The 16,533-nt window shown below is 35.2% G+C and overlaps 1 protein-coding gene across 5 annotated transcripts in view; it reads right to left on the bottom strand.

The window, feature by feature from the left end:
• Positions 1–16,533, bottom strand: part of LOC133524004 (putative polypeptide N-acetylgalactosaminyltransferase 9) — a 422,033-nt gene that overhangs the window by 67,589 nt on the left and 337,911 nt on the right. For all 5 annotated transcript variants that reach the window (XM_061859766.1, XM_061859767.1, XM_061859768.1 and 2 more), the window contains exon 3: positions 989–1,013. The gene's annotated coding sequence lies outside the window, so the exon portion shown is untranslated. The remainder of the gene's footprint in view (positions 1–988; positions 1,014–16,533) is intronic.

A 16,533-nucleotide genomic window follows, 5' to 3' on the forward strand; every position in this document is an offset into this window, starting at 1 on the left:
CCTACCGAGGGTTAGACTCATAGTCGAAAATAGTATGATGGCTGGTTACGTACTATCGTTAATAGTATTGGTTAAGACTCGAGTCCTTTGAGTCCTCTGCTTTAAGACTCGACTCAGTTTTTCAGTGCAGACTCTTATAATTAAGACGAAACTCAAGTTCTTTTCAACTTATTGGAGACTCGAGTCTTTTGTAGATATTTGAGTCCTTTTCGGAGAACTTTTGTTTAGGTAACCTATAAAGTTGTTGACTGAGTCTTTATTCAGAGACTCGAGTCCTTTTGAGTTGCGCTTAAAAAAGACTCAATAATGGAAGACTCGGGACTTAAAAGACTCAGAAGTTTTTTAAGCTATGAGTCTCGTGAAAACAAGTCGAGTTCTTCAATTTCGACTCAAAAGACTTGAGTTCCTACTAACACTAGTCGTTAAGGGCAGTGCGTTCAGTCAGCAGAGTTTTTGAAAGATCGTAGCGCTTTTTTAGGTCATAACACAGTAGCTACAAAATATGATTACTAGTCTTGAGGTCTTTCTCTAGTCACTTCCTCGAGTTCAATCTTCATTAAACAACTTTCACCCGATAGAAAATCAGGAACACAGGTCTAAAACCACGCACCATTAAAAATAATGTGTTACTATTTTTTTACATAGAATATATTAGATACATGAAAACTGCTTCTAAGTATGGATAATTTCGTCTGCTCGTTTGCCTCCTATATCATACAAAAATGATATTTTTGATCGAACACATCAATTAATTTTTACTGTTAAATAAATAACAACTAAATACAAAAGATATCCGCGATCTCAGGCACGCACGGCCGTCCGCTGCTGTGCGCAAGCTGATTTTGGAGAAGGACCTGAACTCAGTGCACTTTAATAATATTCAAGTCAAGACTTATAACGGTTTTTCCGACTTACAATGGTCCTTCTGCGACTGGAGTTTGTTCAGCGATGAGAATCAAGCCGTTGATGTGTTTTTTTGGGAACTTACCTTTATGTCTACTCCGCTCACGGCTCTGTGGACAATAGAACGGTCATATTATTGATGGCTATTGGCGTACTTTATTAGGTTTGTGTATTAAATTGATGTGGGGTTAGGTAAATATTGATGTGTCGCTAGATAAAAGGCATTTAGTGTAATATAATGGGGAGTACGTATATAATGCCATTAGTAATACGATAATTACCTATAATTGAATATTTTCTCCCTTCACTAAAGTTACATTGTCCTTTTTTATGTTTATAAAAAAGGGTTTTTTCATAACTGAAAATGTCACCCTTATTGTGACATAGTAAAACAAATCAACTCTTATTATATACGCTTAATACCTAGGTTAACAATTTCATATATTTTCATCGCCATTTTTGATTGCGGGAACGCTAAAATTAAGTTCACTTCACCTATGTGAACTCTAATTCATTCGTGCACTACCTGTTCTAAAAACTTACTGTTCTTTATATCCTGCTACCCTAAGGTTGTCTGGAAGAGATCGCTTACAGCGATAAGACCGCCTGTTGCTACCTTTCTTTACATTGTAAATCTGTTTTTTTAAATTTGTCTTCTTTGTGGTGCAATAAAGAATATTTACTTACTTACTTACTATGTCACATAAATTACAATTGTATTTTTGCATGAAATTTGTCCTCTCAGTGTTGTACATTTTTCTTTACGTTTCTTCGAGATATTTCATCATTATTGTGCCGTGCCACAAAAACTATAAAAAGTAATATTCATCATTAATTTTATTTCATTTTACCTATAAAATTTCAAAAAAATCTTTAGGCGTAAACTGCAAGGAGTTTTAACACAAAAAAAAACCTTAACTCTCTAAAATAAGAAAAAAGCGGTTTTTATTATTAATTGTCATGTTTAAATGAGAAGACTTGTTTTGTTTAGTTTTAAGTTAATGTTGTGTGCCCATACAGGGTGTCATGGTCTGACTTGTATTTTATGGTATAACATCTTGATTTATTATGTACATGACTTTACAACAAATAAATAAATAATAATAATACTTATTCAAAATGTTGGTAGAGGTATTTGCCATAACCGTTCCAAATTTTAGGTATCTCAAACGGTCTCTGAAAAAAAAATGCATTTAAGCACGACCGAAATAATTCCATAAGTACACCGTGAACAAAGTTTTGTACGGACACTAGAATGATAATAATGACTGATGTGTTTCACGCTTCGAGCAACGCCGGTTTCCGACAAGTTTCACGACAATACATTGTCTATTCCACTCGGTTCCGGCCATAAATTCCATGAAAAAGATTCGCGCCACCGCCTGCCAGTGAGCTGTTAATGAGTAAGGCGGAATGCCAAAAAAATGCCACCAGCGCCTCTTGATTTATTGTAAATTACTTGGCCGTTCTGTTTTCCGCCAAAGTAACATGTTTTGAATTTTGAGAATTTCGTATTACGTTTGGGGAATTTTTCATTTATTGCTGAAATGCCAACTGAATTTTCGCATTGGGTACTAAATAAATAAATATTTGGAGACAATCTGACACAGATCGATCTAGCCCAAAACTAAGCAAAGCCAGACAAAAAAATAAGGACTTTGAAGCAGGCTATCTGGAACCAAAGGAATGCAAAGGGCTACCAATGAGCTCCATCATCCGGCACATGGAGATGGTCAAAAAAGCTCTTGAGTAGCTGACCGATCTTTCCTAGAGGGCAATTAATTACACAAAATATCCCTATGGGTCGAAGTGTATCCGCTAGGGCCCCCAAAAATCATAATATCAAATAAGCAAAGCTTGTACTATGGGTAATAGCTTAATACGCTTTCACGCTTAAGATGCGTATAAATTTGACTTCAGAATCTTCCGAAGCGGATTCTAATGTACTTAAGTGTTTTAAATACCTACGCTACTTGCCATATTTTTTGCATCTAAGTCAGTTTTTTGCGCATGTACTTGGCTGACATTTTATTGAACACAACATATTAGAGAGTGCTTTATCTACAAACAAACTATCTTCAGTTTGGCGGAATATAATTATGTAAACATCGTTTAAGTTTTTTGTGATAAATAAATAAATTAAATAAAAAACTACTTGCTTCCTCGTAAAGTCTATTTCGTTTGTTTGAGAAAGCAGTGAAAAAAAAAATAATACTTTATTTGGTTTATGAAAAGCTCTAACAAGATTGAAACGGAGTGAACATTGGACCGTACGAGGTTAAATTTAGTTATAAATTTTGTGCTTAAAACCATAACTCATGCAGGATTGTGAAACATTCCTATTTTGGACAATAAATTGCTTCTATCATGTAAATTGGTACGATTCTTGTTAAGATTATCCCATATTTGGACATTCCGTACATATCTTTACGCTCCTTAAAGTTCAACCAACCAATGTAACATTCACTAAACATTCAAGTAACAAAGTAGGAGAGACCGAGGAGATTTGATCCTAGGACTTGGTCGTCTACGTTATAAAACCATAATTATTTGCCAGTAAATCCAAAGTACCTGTCCTAAAAGGAACCCCTCGCTATAAAGTTCTGTTTTTCACAACGTAGACGTTAGAATTAGTGTGTATTTTAAATATAATATAACTTTAAAATAATGATTACATCCCTCCAGAGCCCATACGTAATTAAAAATGTAGTGTCATAGAGAAATAAGTAAGTTTAGAGTGTCACTCCATACACTTAAAAACCCATTTATAATAAGATTTAAACAAACGAGCTTTGCGAAAACTTACTTGTAATAAGATTTAAGGTTTATCATACAACTTATTGTTATTAAATAAGGAACTAATAAAGTAGGTAACTGATGTATGGAGTGGGCAGTCATATATGTATGGTATTGTAGAATAATACAAGAATGAAGTAGAAAGGCCTATTAAAGGTCAGCGGCCGATAATTTGATTATACTAATCCTTTCCAGGCCGATACTGCGGTACGATCGATATCGATGAGGAAAAGTGTTCCATTTAACTTAAACATGTGGTTTAATGGTGTTGCTTTTAGTAACTTGTAAATAATGGAATAGTTTTTGTTTTTGAATAGTCGCTTTTCGGTGAAGGAAAACATCGTGAGGAAACCGGACTAATCCCAACAAGGTCTAGTAGTGCCTACGCCAAATCTTGGGATTAGTTGTCGAGCGGACCCCAGGTTCCCATGAGCCGTGGCAAAATGCCGGAACATCGCGAGGAAGAAGAGGAGAATAGAATAGTTTTTTGTTCTATAATAAATCAAAATATGAAATGAATAAATACATACAATACATTATAAAACTTAGTTGAAAATATTACAAAGTACTGTTTTAATGATATAGCAATTGAGCAGACGAATCGCCTGGTGGTAAGAAATTACCATCGTCTATGGACGCCTGCAACACCAGAGCGGTTAAAAGTGCGTTGTCAGCTTGTATGATGGGTGGTTTTTTTCTGTCTCTTCAACATTTCTGCCATTCTTAACCAAAAGGGAAGGGTTTTTTTGTCGGTTGTCAATAAGTCACTGTTTCCATAAAGCTTCAATATGAAATGAACCTTACTGTCAGCCGACAATGTGGTACCTTTATGTTGAAAACGTCTTATTTGCACTATTAACAATATATTTTACTACGATTTTCTAAAATTGTATTAATAAGTCTGTAGTTACGTATCAAACATCAAAACTGTCAATTAAGTCTTTACCCAAAGCACAGTCTTGTTTACTGCATACATGTAAACGTCTAAACTTTGAACGCACTCAAAATACTCAATTTTGAACTTTACACTATCACACCTAAGGTAGATTTTCCATTAAACTCAACACCTAAAATCCAAGCGGTTTGCAACGGCCTAATGGGCGGGCGTAACGAGAAAAGCACCCTCGAGACGCCCCGAGCTAGCGGGAATGCAGTTAGGAATGAAACGAGTGTGGAGAGGCCGTTACGAGATCATTCAATAGACTAGTCGAGTTTTTCAATATGATTCCTGATTAAAAGGCTATTAGTGCTTATTCACACGGTAATCGTGCAAGTATAAAAAAGCAATATCTCTGAATAGGATTTCAAAACGCCAGTTAATCTATAGAACTGGTAAAAAGTAAAGGAAATCTTGTAGTGATTTCTCTATTTTATACAGTATTACTTTTTTCTTCGTAAGTTTTTCGTTCTACTTCGTGATTTTATCATAGGGAATATTACTAACTCTACGTAGGGTGCGCCACTTCCACAATCTACCGCGAAACAAGAAAATCTTAATTTCGTTATCTAACCTCTCTATCACTCTTGCATATTTGAGCGGTGAACAAGCAGGTAAGTAAATTTCGATTATCGCGTTTCCAATAGGCCCTTTATAAACAAACCGCCTTGATGCATCAATGTCATATTTTATTATCTGTGAACATTTGTCAAGAAACATTTTAAGGCACAGTATGTATAAGTTCTAATATGGTTTACGAACGGTGCTAATGCTGCACTCTGGCGGCAGAACATTGCAGTAATATTCTATATTGTAACAATGGATTTGAAAATGTTTGAAACGTATGAATTACAAATCGTTAAAGTAGAAAAGTACCTGTTCGGTAACACGGTGAGAAAACCAAACTACCAAAATTGTATCCACTTGGTTAGAAGGTCAGATTGCGTGGCTTTTGTGTGAACTAGTCTGCGGAATTCTATGGATCAGGTTGCCAAAAGAAGGATTTCATGGACTGTCAGTACAAACACATTTTATTTCGTGTAACACAATTTTTTTTCATTGTTTTTCATTATTTTTCAGAGCTAGTTTTTGATCCCTTGTCACAAAAAAACGAACACCTCTCATCTCATTTTTAATTTTTAATTTCATTTAGGTATTTTCCATTCAATCAGCACTAAGAATACCTTACTTGCTAATATTACTTAATGTCTAACATGCATTAATCGCTAAAAACAAAAAAATAGACATATAATTTGCAATAAATTAATTTAAAGAAATTTCATTATTAAACCGGAATAAATGTCATATACATTACATTTGTTACATAAAAAGGCCCTATTGCTTTGAATCTCTATATCAAATATCTGGTAATATAATCTTCAGAAAATTCGCGTTTGTATATAACAATGAAATGCTGCAAAAGCAGACCCCATCAGGTTTTACCAGCAGGTTTTTAAACCCCAATCGCAACTTGTCCACACGTGTCCGCAATTATGAATCATCCCCGTCGGAACCTGGAATAAATGGTCCCCCCAATATAAGAGTCCGGTTGGGGGCCGGAAGTGCTTGCTCGGCGCCGCTTGATTTATTGGGGCGACGGATATGAACCGAGCACGTTGAAATCTCCGAACGAAGGACAAGGGACGAAATGTGAGCGAGAAATAGAATAAATATATTCACTTATTGTAGCAAAAATAGTACAGGAAGTTCTTCGTTATAGTCAAACTCAAATTAAAAAAAAATCAAACCATTATTGTCGTGTTTTAGCGGCCGAGAAATTACTGTATTGTTATTTACTTTTTAAAAACATGTATCCACTAAGAAAAACGCAAACAGCCAATTAATATAGCCGCGGGCTGTGTCTACACGACCCGGTCAGCATCATTTCACGCTATAGAATAGAGTCGTGTAAGACCGTCGTGTATGATCGTGCGAATAATGCTGAATAAAATCAAAGACTATATAACTTTTATATATTTTTTAAGGATTTCATGCGTGCAAATATAGCTTATATTGCACAATTGTATTGAATGAGCGAATATTGAATGGTACTGAATGGCAGAAGAGTTCTGCCTTTAACTTTTAAAAAATAATTAAGGAGGGAAATTGTTTATGACGTTTTTGATGTGAAGGTTCGATTTGAGTGCTGGTTGAGGTTTACTCGTACATTATGATTATTTTACCTGATTGACTCGCATGTTTGGAGAAAAGCACTTTATATGCCTCGGCAGGAGCAGCAATTCGCGGATTCGTCTTCTTTGTCGGACTCTATATCCGTCCAACAAAATCGAAACTCATCCACGAATTGCCCTTTCCCAGCCTCTGCAATAATGTACTATTACTTTTCAAAAATATGAATGTCAAATTTTTCTTCCTAGACTTTTCATTAACTATATGTGAGCGGCCAATAGTCTGGCAGGCATATCGTGAAACGTGAAAAGCTGACGAAGCCCCGCTATGCGGTGCTCATATTTCTGGACAGTTTGCCCTTCGGCCATCTGAAGCATCCTAATGAACCTATCCTACCGATCTATCGGTTTAATGTGACCATCGTCCAAACATTACACAGGAACATTACGATCAGCCTGATCGTACAATCGGCCGCCAACATATATAAAGCGTAAAATATCTTATCACCCAAGGCCCACAAAAAGCAAAAAAGAGGAAGGAAAAAGAGCGAAGGAGATAGAAGATATTCAATAAAAAAAAGGACAAATATGATGCTTATAACTGATTGATAGTTGATAGCAGTATCAGCTTAAAACTAATTCAAAATAATCTGACTCCAACAGAAACTGGAAATAAAGGTCTTCCCAAAGAAAAAGTTAAGGACAAGAGACGAAATGTGAGCGAGTTACTACAATAAGACGAGACTTTACATACTTATTGTAACGTGTGTGATCATCTTAGCCCCGCTTGATTTATTGGCGCGCGACGGATTTGAACCGAACACGTTGGAGTCTCAAGTCAAGGGCAAGGTCAAGGTTCCAGTGACTTCCCTCTTAAAGAAAGAAAAATTGAGTCTCTGTGGGAACACATTTAGAGGAAGAGAGAAGAGAAGATAAAATTGATTAATTCAATTCGAACAACGTATCTGATTATAATAGTTTGCGGCAAGTATAATAAAGTTGAGGTAACAATACTGCTATATACTATTAAAATAATTCAGGCAGCACAAGTGTCTTGCAATAGAATAGTAAAAGAAGTAAATAAAAACAAGAAAAGTTACTGTGTCAGGACTACAGCTCGAATAAAAATTACTAAATGCGACTGGTAAGCCAATTGAATTACCATCGCTCACACTTGGCACTTGGGCCGCATTTCGAGGCGTTACAACGAGAAATTTCTCATAAAAATTGAAAGAAAGCCTTGCTTATGAGAAAGTTATGTAGATTTTTCAAATGTGTAGCAAAAGCGCGTTTATTTTAATGAAAACGCTGAAGGCGTTCATTTTATACGAAGAAAGAAATATATATTAAGTTTCTTGACAAATATTTCATTTATGATTTACTGATCAGACAAAACGGGTCGGTAAAACCAATAAGGCCGGCAACGCACTTACAACCCCTCTGGTGTTGCAGGTATCCAGGGGCGGCGGTAGTCGCTTACCATCAGGTGATCCGTCCGCTCGTTTGCCTCCTCTATCATAAAAAAGTGTATAAAAATTAAACAGTAAAAAAATGTATATACATGAAAAGTTCTTGAAATTTGTTTTAAGATCTTTTCGAATTTCGATATAAGAACACTCGAAAATGTCTTCGTTCAAGAAATACCTATAGTATATTACTTATAGATTTTAGAATATAATAGAATATTTTTTATTCGTAAACAAACACAAGAAAATTTACATGTAGGTAGAAAAAGTAAAGTGCCACGAAATGGCCTCACCTCAGCATATTGCTGGCGACATCCAGCGCTGAACTTTCGATTCGAAATATCAAAAAAATAAGTCAGTTTTCTTTCAATCATCATCATCATCATTTAAGAGCATGGCTCTTGTCGGTGGAGTAGACGCCAGTTTTCGCGGTCCTCGGCCAAGTTCTTTAGGTCCCTGTAAGACACGATATTTACTTTTCCTTTTAGTTGCTGCGTGTAACTTGTTCGTGGTTTTCCTCTTCCTCTTCTACCTTCGATCTTGCCTTCCAAAATAGTTTTAACGAAAGTGTCGTGTCTTATCAAGTGACCTATCATTTTTCCTCGTCTATTTTCTATGGTCCTCAGTAGGTTTCTTTTTCTTCTTTCTTTCAATATGATCATGATATGTCACAAGACTTTCAATCTCGAATTTTGAAAATTTAACATTTTTAAACTGTTAGTGAGATTATCTTAGTCCTATTATATCAATTAAGACATATCTTGTTCTTTTTTTCAATAAGATATTTAATTGATATACATATTAACTGGGATTCTCGTTTCAATTATATCCCCAATCTTACTTTCATAATACGTGAAGTGCAACTATTATTGTATACAATTTCTACCATTTAACTAACATAAAGCAACTAAGTAGGTACCGACTACTGGAAATTGAATTGAAATCCGTAAACAAATTTTCTGAAATCGCCTCTTGCATTAACTAGAACGCCGAAGGAAAAACGAATTGAGCGGCATTCCGTTTTATTTCATTTGAGCAACTTCGGTACCGTACGTGCTATTCATACTGACCTAAATATTACGTACGAAGTAGTCGGGAAAGAACAAAAATTCGAAGAAAATCCTATTAGGCGAACGGTGGTGAGAAATTGTTTTCATTTTTGCGAAACGATTGTTCGTGGTAAATTCGTTATGATTGCTATTTACGAGTTATTTCCAAAGGTTTAATTAGTTTTTGTTACAAAATTCTATTGATATAATAAATAAACGATGTTTAATAAGCGTATTGAAACTAAAACAAAATAAAATACGATAATCGAAGACGAAAAACAAGAACAGTGAGACAAGTGACGTCACATAATTTAGAAGGACGAAGAGTTATTGATAGAAACTCCTTGATGATATTTAAAAAATCCAATATTGGTATCAAAAGTAAATTTTAATCAACTTGTGTAAATAACCTTCCTATGATCGTAAGAATGAAGAATTAATACACTTACCTTAACTCGTTAATCAAAGAGAAAGAACATCACAATAGCTAACTAACGATAAGTGGAAGAAAGGAACCCATTCTTAAACTTCCCTCGCCATACATAAATGATGGATGATAACTCAGCTACAGGTAAATTGTTCCATTTTCGCACATGTTTTTCTTCTCCCTTATCCCGAATCCTAAATTATTCAGAGAAACACGAAAAACTGATTTTCCTTGTCATTTCCTGATTTAGAAGCCAGTAAAACGCCCCTCATGATTTCACGGCTTAATCTAATATCCTTGTAATTTTCATAAGATTTCTATTTCCTTGTTCAAAATTTAGCAAATTGAACGCCGGTAATAAATTTTGTCTATCGGTAGATAAATCACGACGAGTCGAGTCGTGTGCCTCTCTTTTTACACCGAGCTCCGTCAGTCTATTAGCTTTGACATAGGAAAATGCTAAGATTTATATGTCTGCACATACATTTTTTATGATGCGTTCCGATTCCACCGTACGTTTCTTTGACCATCGGCTTTTCCTTTATGATGTTTCACTTTTATGTTTTCGTGAGTGATTTCTAAATCCTATCAACAGATTTGTTTTCATCCTGAAATTTAATTCCTGATACATTTTCTGATTTATTAATACTTGAGACGATAAAGCAATGTAATGTACTTAAATAGAGTTTTACATCCTAAAATTACTTCGTCGCAATTTCGCAAATATGACTTACTAAGTAATCTTTTATTATGTTACACTAACTTGACTTTACGATATCTAAATTAGTCCGTATTGTGCCTGTAATACGGCCACATGGGCAACAAAAGCTTTTAAAATATACTTATTTTCCAATAAGGTCTAATTTCAATAAATCAAATTTTGTGGCCGTATCGCAGAAACGAGTTCTGCTCAAGGAATTTTTCAAACACTAATAATAATCTAATAAATATATATGTATTTATGTATCGCAAAATAGTAACAAATTCGCAAACAAGACTTCCGATTTCCCAACGTACGCCAAGGAGCGCTTATACATAATTTATCCGATTCGACGTATCGTGTACGAATTGGTTGGTCTTGGATCCGCTCCAGTCGCCAGATGTCGCCAGATCTCGGGATTTGAGGAGATTTATTGGACGAGCCGATAGTGTTCTATTAAAAATTCGATTTCGTTTCGGATCGACGATTTACGTATACTCAAACGGCACCGTGTAATTTGAAATTGAAAACTGGAACGTATTGAATCCGCAAAGAGGATTTTTCTAACACGTCTTGCGACATTTCGCGGAATTGCATTTGAATAAGAAGCGGTTGCTCATTTCCAACGTTATTTCGCAAACTTTTTCATTCCTTTGCCCGGAATCGCATACATTTTTAACGTTTAAAAAGGATTATGTCATAATATTTTCTAAAGTATGACGGAGACGTTGCAGCGTAAAAAATACAACGCTTATGTTAATGACCTACCTACTGGGAACTCTAAAATTCACATTTTACCTCGCTTTCATAGAGAAATTCTATTTCACCCTCGTTGTTATAAAAAGGTTTTTTAAGCGTTTTCAGGAAAATGGTAATCTGTCATTTGAAAATGTCATCAACTAGCAAATTATTATCTCTCTTTTCTATTTGGTTAATTTCTTATCTTCTTTAACCTACTTAACTTTCTATAGAATAAATTGGTAGGTGGATAGAATTAATATAGATAAAATTTTTGAAACTATGTTTACTTAGTGGAGTAAATTAGATGCTTAACAGTAACCTTTAGATTTATATCACAAAAAGCAACAACTTAATAAAAGATAAAGAGGAATCTTTAACAGTTATTCGCTGTGAAATGAATCGCTGTGTATGAAGAAAATAAAAAGTAAAAAGACTGGGTTAAGAAACAAGTCAGTAATGATCTTGGCAGGATATTCGCTTCGCTAAGAAAGTATCGCTGGGCTATCACCGCCGCTGCCAAAAAGCTAATGAGGCGAGGGGCGAGATTGACACCAACTGGGATGCAGTTTGTTTTGCTAAACGTGCATCTTCATTGGTTGTGCATGCAAGTCGAGTTTTTAAACTGACCAATGTAACGTGACTTCAAGGTTTGTAGCGACAACAACGGACACAAATAATGGTATGCTCTAGACAGTACTAACGCACAATGGTAGTTTTTATATGAAATTTTTAACTAAACAGATAAAATATATAATACCTATAATATTTTTGCAATCGGAGAGTGCCTGAGGGGAAACAGCTAAAATTAAATTACCAAATAATTTAATCTCAGATGTTCAAATGTCAAAAAAATAAACTTAGACTCAAGCTCGAAAAGCTTTTGGAACAACGCCTCAAATACCGCGGATCACTGGGGTAGAACACATAACACACGGTCAAGGCACTGTACATTTGACGTTTATCTGTACACTAGTATTTCAAGCGGGTGAACCTTATTATCCGGCCGCTTTAGTACTGTTCCTGTTATCTACTCGACAATTCGTAAACCCTATTGAGAAGACAATAAGGTCCACATATGGTAAGCTAAGAGTTTTGTTGCTAGTACTAAGTTACTTCAAGCGCGCGATTCGTATTTGTTCTATTCCGCTGGACAAAATGTATGTTAAGCTTATGTTTCCTATTTTGTTCTGTGCCAACAGCAATATTTTTATCTGACTTTCTGTAGAACTTTTATCGTTGCAATTAAAACGATGTTTTTTTATAACGTTTAATAAATCAAGTGCGAAATGACCTATTGATGACTACCTAATTATTTATGTTAAAGTGGCACTAATTTATGTAAGGATTCATTTAGGAGGCTCACATACGACTCCACTCAACTAATGAGGCTACATACAGTCAGCCGATCAAATACCGCAATGTAATGCACCGTCTAAATGAGCCCTAACACATGATTATAATTTACGAGTTGTGCAGGATTTATTCTAGAATAATTACTTCAAACTAATCTCTAATTCACGTCCTAAAGGAAGCTTATGGGAATTTCAAACAAAATAGCAAAGTAAAAAGATACTTAAAAACGGTTTAAAACCGTCTTCCGCGATAAAACTAGCTTAAGCCCGAACCAATCTTTACTTAACCTACATAAGACATTGTATTTTTACTCCAAAAGAACAAAACGTAGTCCAAGACGTTTAAGCTGATCGATCCTAAGCCTCATTGCCATCAACTCAAGTTTACGGCGCACCGTGTCACGTACGGAATATATACACTTCAGTACCTTCATTCTAAATAGAGGTATCAAGCAAAGGCATCGTAAGCGTCATGTTACTTTTTTAGTGTGGAGTGGAGCTCCCTTTCCCTGCTCCGTTCGATTTACACGCTTCAACTACGTAAGTATCCGTGTAGATAATGTCAGCTGGTTGATTTGAAAACAAACGTATGACGTTGTAAAGACGATATCAACTGTCTTGACTTTTGAAAATGAACTAGAAAACCCAAATTGTATTACCAATTTATTTCAAAGAAGAAAGCATTAGACAGGTTGATTATAATAAAATTCTACTATTTTAATTTTTGGCAGTTCAAATTCAATCCTAAACAGTATCACAAATTCTGGAACATCTTTTAATTAATGAAGCTCTTCAGAAGGATTTATATTGCAGAACATTATTACCAACTTTAAATGGATAAAATGGATATTATAAGTCGTTCACAGTTCGATTTCACCAAACTCATTACTATCACCTGTTTTATATCAACATTGTGACCATCACCAACACCATCCGCATAGTAATTTTTATCATTTAAAATATAAACTAGGCCTAAAAATCATTTTATTGTTGAGTAACAAGCTTTTTAAATATCACCGTTTTACTATCAAACTGTCCTAACCTTGTCTATCAACGCTACGACCATAAAAAGCAACTTCTTTACATGTGGGACGTTATAGGCTTTATTGACCCAGTTTATTGTCAGCACACGTGTATCGTACCTGGTTCATAACGCGCAAAAATACCCCTTGAAATTAGAACCTTTGTACTTAACGAACCTTGCTTTCGTTGAATGGACTTAATCACAATTGATGTGATTTTAGGACAAAATTCTGCCAAACTTTCATTTGTACGGCTTCCAGTAAAGAAGGAAGTTCTCAATCCGACTGAATGTTTTTGTTTCTTTGCTTCACAATGAATCGTTCATTTATTAATTGATTTTGATGATTTTTGTTTAGTATTTCATACTTCAACTGGTACATACATAATTGAAGGTAATTCAGTGCTTCTTTTTTCTATTACATAAAGATTATTCGGTAGGTACACGACTTTATTATTCTGCCCGCGTAGCCATCATGCCAATCGTTAACCCTCCGTAGCGAACGAGCAACTGTCTCTGTCGCACTAATATGAAAGAGTGATAGAAAGAGATAACTACGCTACGCTACAGAGCGTTAACGATTAGCATATTATCTACGCGGGCAATTTTATTGTACTTCTGTTTCTTTGCAAAAACCTTGAATGTAGACCTTGAACTTATCTTCTGTATTATTTGAAATGATTAAAGAAAAACAAGAATATACATCCATCAAGCAAGCTTTTGCGATTTGAATAACTTCTCAACTTTTCCATTGCGAATTTTAGCCACAAAATAATGCCTACACTTGAGAACATTTACAACCTTCATCGTCTTGTTCGGAACACATAAGAGTAATACTACTATTTTACGATCACGTTGACATCTTAATCCAAATTTGCGATACCTAAAAATACGGATACGGCTCTTATACTTGGTTTTTACGGTTGTTTCTATGGAAAGGGTAGTAAAATCTCAAATAAATTCACTCAATGCGTCGTCAATGGGGCAAGGCGTGCAAATGAAAGTATATTGGAATGATAACTGCTTCCATCTTGTTGGATTCAGAGCTGTCCGTGTACTTAGGTGAACTAGTATGAGTGTGGAAAACTATTAAGAAATAGAAGCCTAAGTCCGGGTTTAAGTTGTTTTAGTGAGTCTAGCGAAGTGGTGGAATTATGTATATTTTTGAGAATGAATTAGCAGCAGAATTCAGTAAACGAGTGAGACTGGTTGCTACACAATTGTTTCATTCTCGTCATTGTTTTAGAATGTAAAAATACATGAGCCATCGCTTCATTTCTAGGAACGTAACCTTATCGCACCGTGATTGATGTCCACACTGATTCCCTACTGATATTATAAGATGCAGAAGAAGATAAGTCTGTCTGTCTGTCCGTCTGTCCGTCTGTACATCCGTCCGTCCGTCCGTCCGTCCGTCTGTCTGTCTGTCTGTCTGTCTGTCCGTCTGTCTGTCTGTCTGTTACCTCTTCACGATTAAAGCGCTGAAACAATTTAGGTGAAATTTGTGACGGATATAATTTCACAGCTCGGGGAAATAAAAATGATAGTTTTTATCTAACAGCATCATCTTCATACCGAGTCGCGGGCAGAAGTTAGTTCTTTATAATTCACTTGACAGCAATAAAGTATTAGTTCAGTCCCATATAACCAAATATATCTACAACGTCAGTAGTTTTCGGCGATATCCGGAATCCAACCCCATTCCCGTAATGGTACTAATATCGTAACTTCCAACGATCGTCCCTCGTGAATTAAATTATCGTTTCAGTCGTTTTGGGGACAAGTTGCAATTAAACTGTCATCGTAAATCCATTATCGTGATTTTATGACGTTTAAAGTAATTAAGTTGGATTTAATAATTGACACGTAGTAGCGTGGAGGGTTATACCTCTAAATTGTATAGGTAAGTATAATTTACCTTTATGTAGTACTATTACTATTGGAACCACATCCAAATACTGTCCACCTAGTTTTAAGTGTAAAAATGTGACATTATCTATGAAAAGGGACCTTATTGTCGATGGCGCTTACGCTGCACTGCGTCGCGCAGCGTTGTATTTGTATCGGAGCATCGTTTATGACGGCGGAAACGCCATCGACAATAAGGTACCTTTTCATAGATAACGTCACAAATGTGTTTAGATTGTAAGTGGATATGTAAAAATTTAATTCTGAAACGAACTATTATTATGATTATAATTATAATGCTCGGCCTTGTGTTCAAATTATGTATTGAATTTGAATTATTTTTTTGATTATTTTTATTTATTTGATTATTGTGGAATTGGTATTCTAATTTTTCATTATTAATAATTTCATTGTAATTACTTTTTGTATACGAATAGGTACTAATATAGTCTAAGGAATTGTAACTAACATTTTTATATGGGCCTCCGGCCTGAAATAAACGAATTTAATTTAATTAATTTAATAGTCTATTTTAAGATGTTCTTCTAGTATTGCCATTGTGGTAGACCAGAAACTATATTCGTATCTATTTTTGTAATTATTCTATTAACGACTGATAACAGCTCAAAAATTTAAACAACCTAATACAGTCTCCTTCGTCTTGAAATTGAAGTCGGATAAAAATAGGACCTTCGTGAAAAAAACATTTCACGACCCAGGTTTACGAGTTAACAGCCGGCCTGATTGACATATTAGCTAAGCTGTGTTAAATTGTCCCTTCTAAAAATGTGTAAATGACAGATAAGGACAAACGAGGTTTGTTAAACTTGACAAGCGTTTTTGAATAACGCTATTAGGTTTAGTCCTGCTTTAGTCCCAAAAAAGGTAAATCATTATGTTCGTTTGATGCTAATCAACTATTATTTTATCTGTGAAATATTTCTCCAGCTTTCCTTCACCAATAACACTATTAAATAAAATCGCATTCTAGTATTAATACAATGAGACGGAATGGTCACGACCCCCGTGAGAGTCGACGACCGGCGCAGTTCACAGTCGGACCTGTGAATTCTTAACTGTTACGCGAATCAAGATCTTTGGCGC

The sequence above is a fragment of the Cydia pomonella genome, chromosome 13 (assembly GCF_033807575.1).
Source record: "Cydia pomonella isolate Wapato2018A chromosome 13, ilCydPomo1, whole genome shotgun sequence".
NCBI lineage: Eukaryota > Metazoa > Arthropoda > Insecta > Lepidoptera > Tortricidae > Cydia > Cydia pomonella.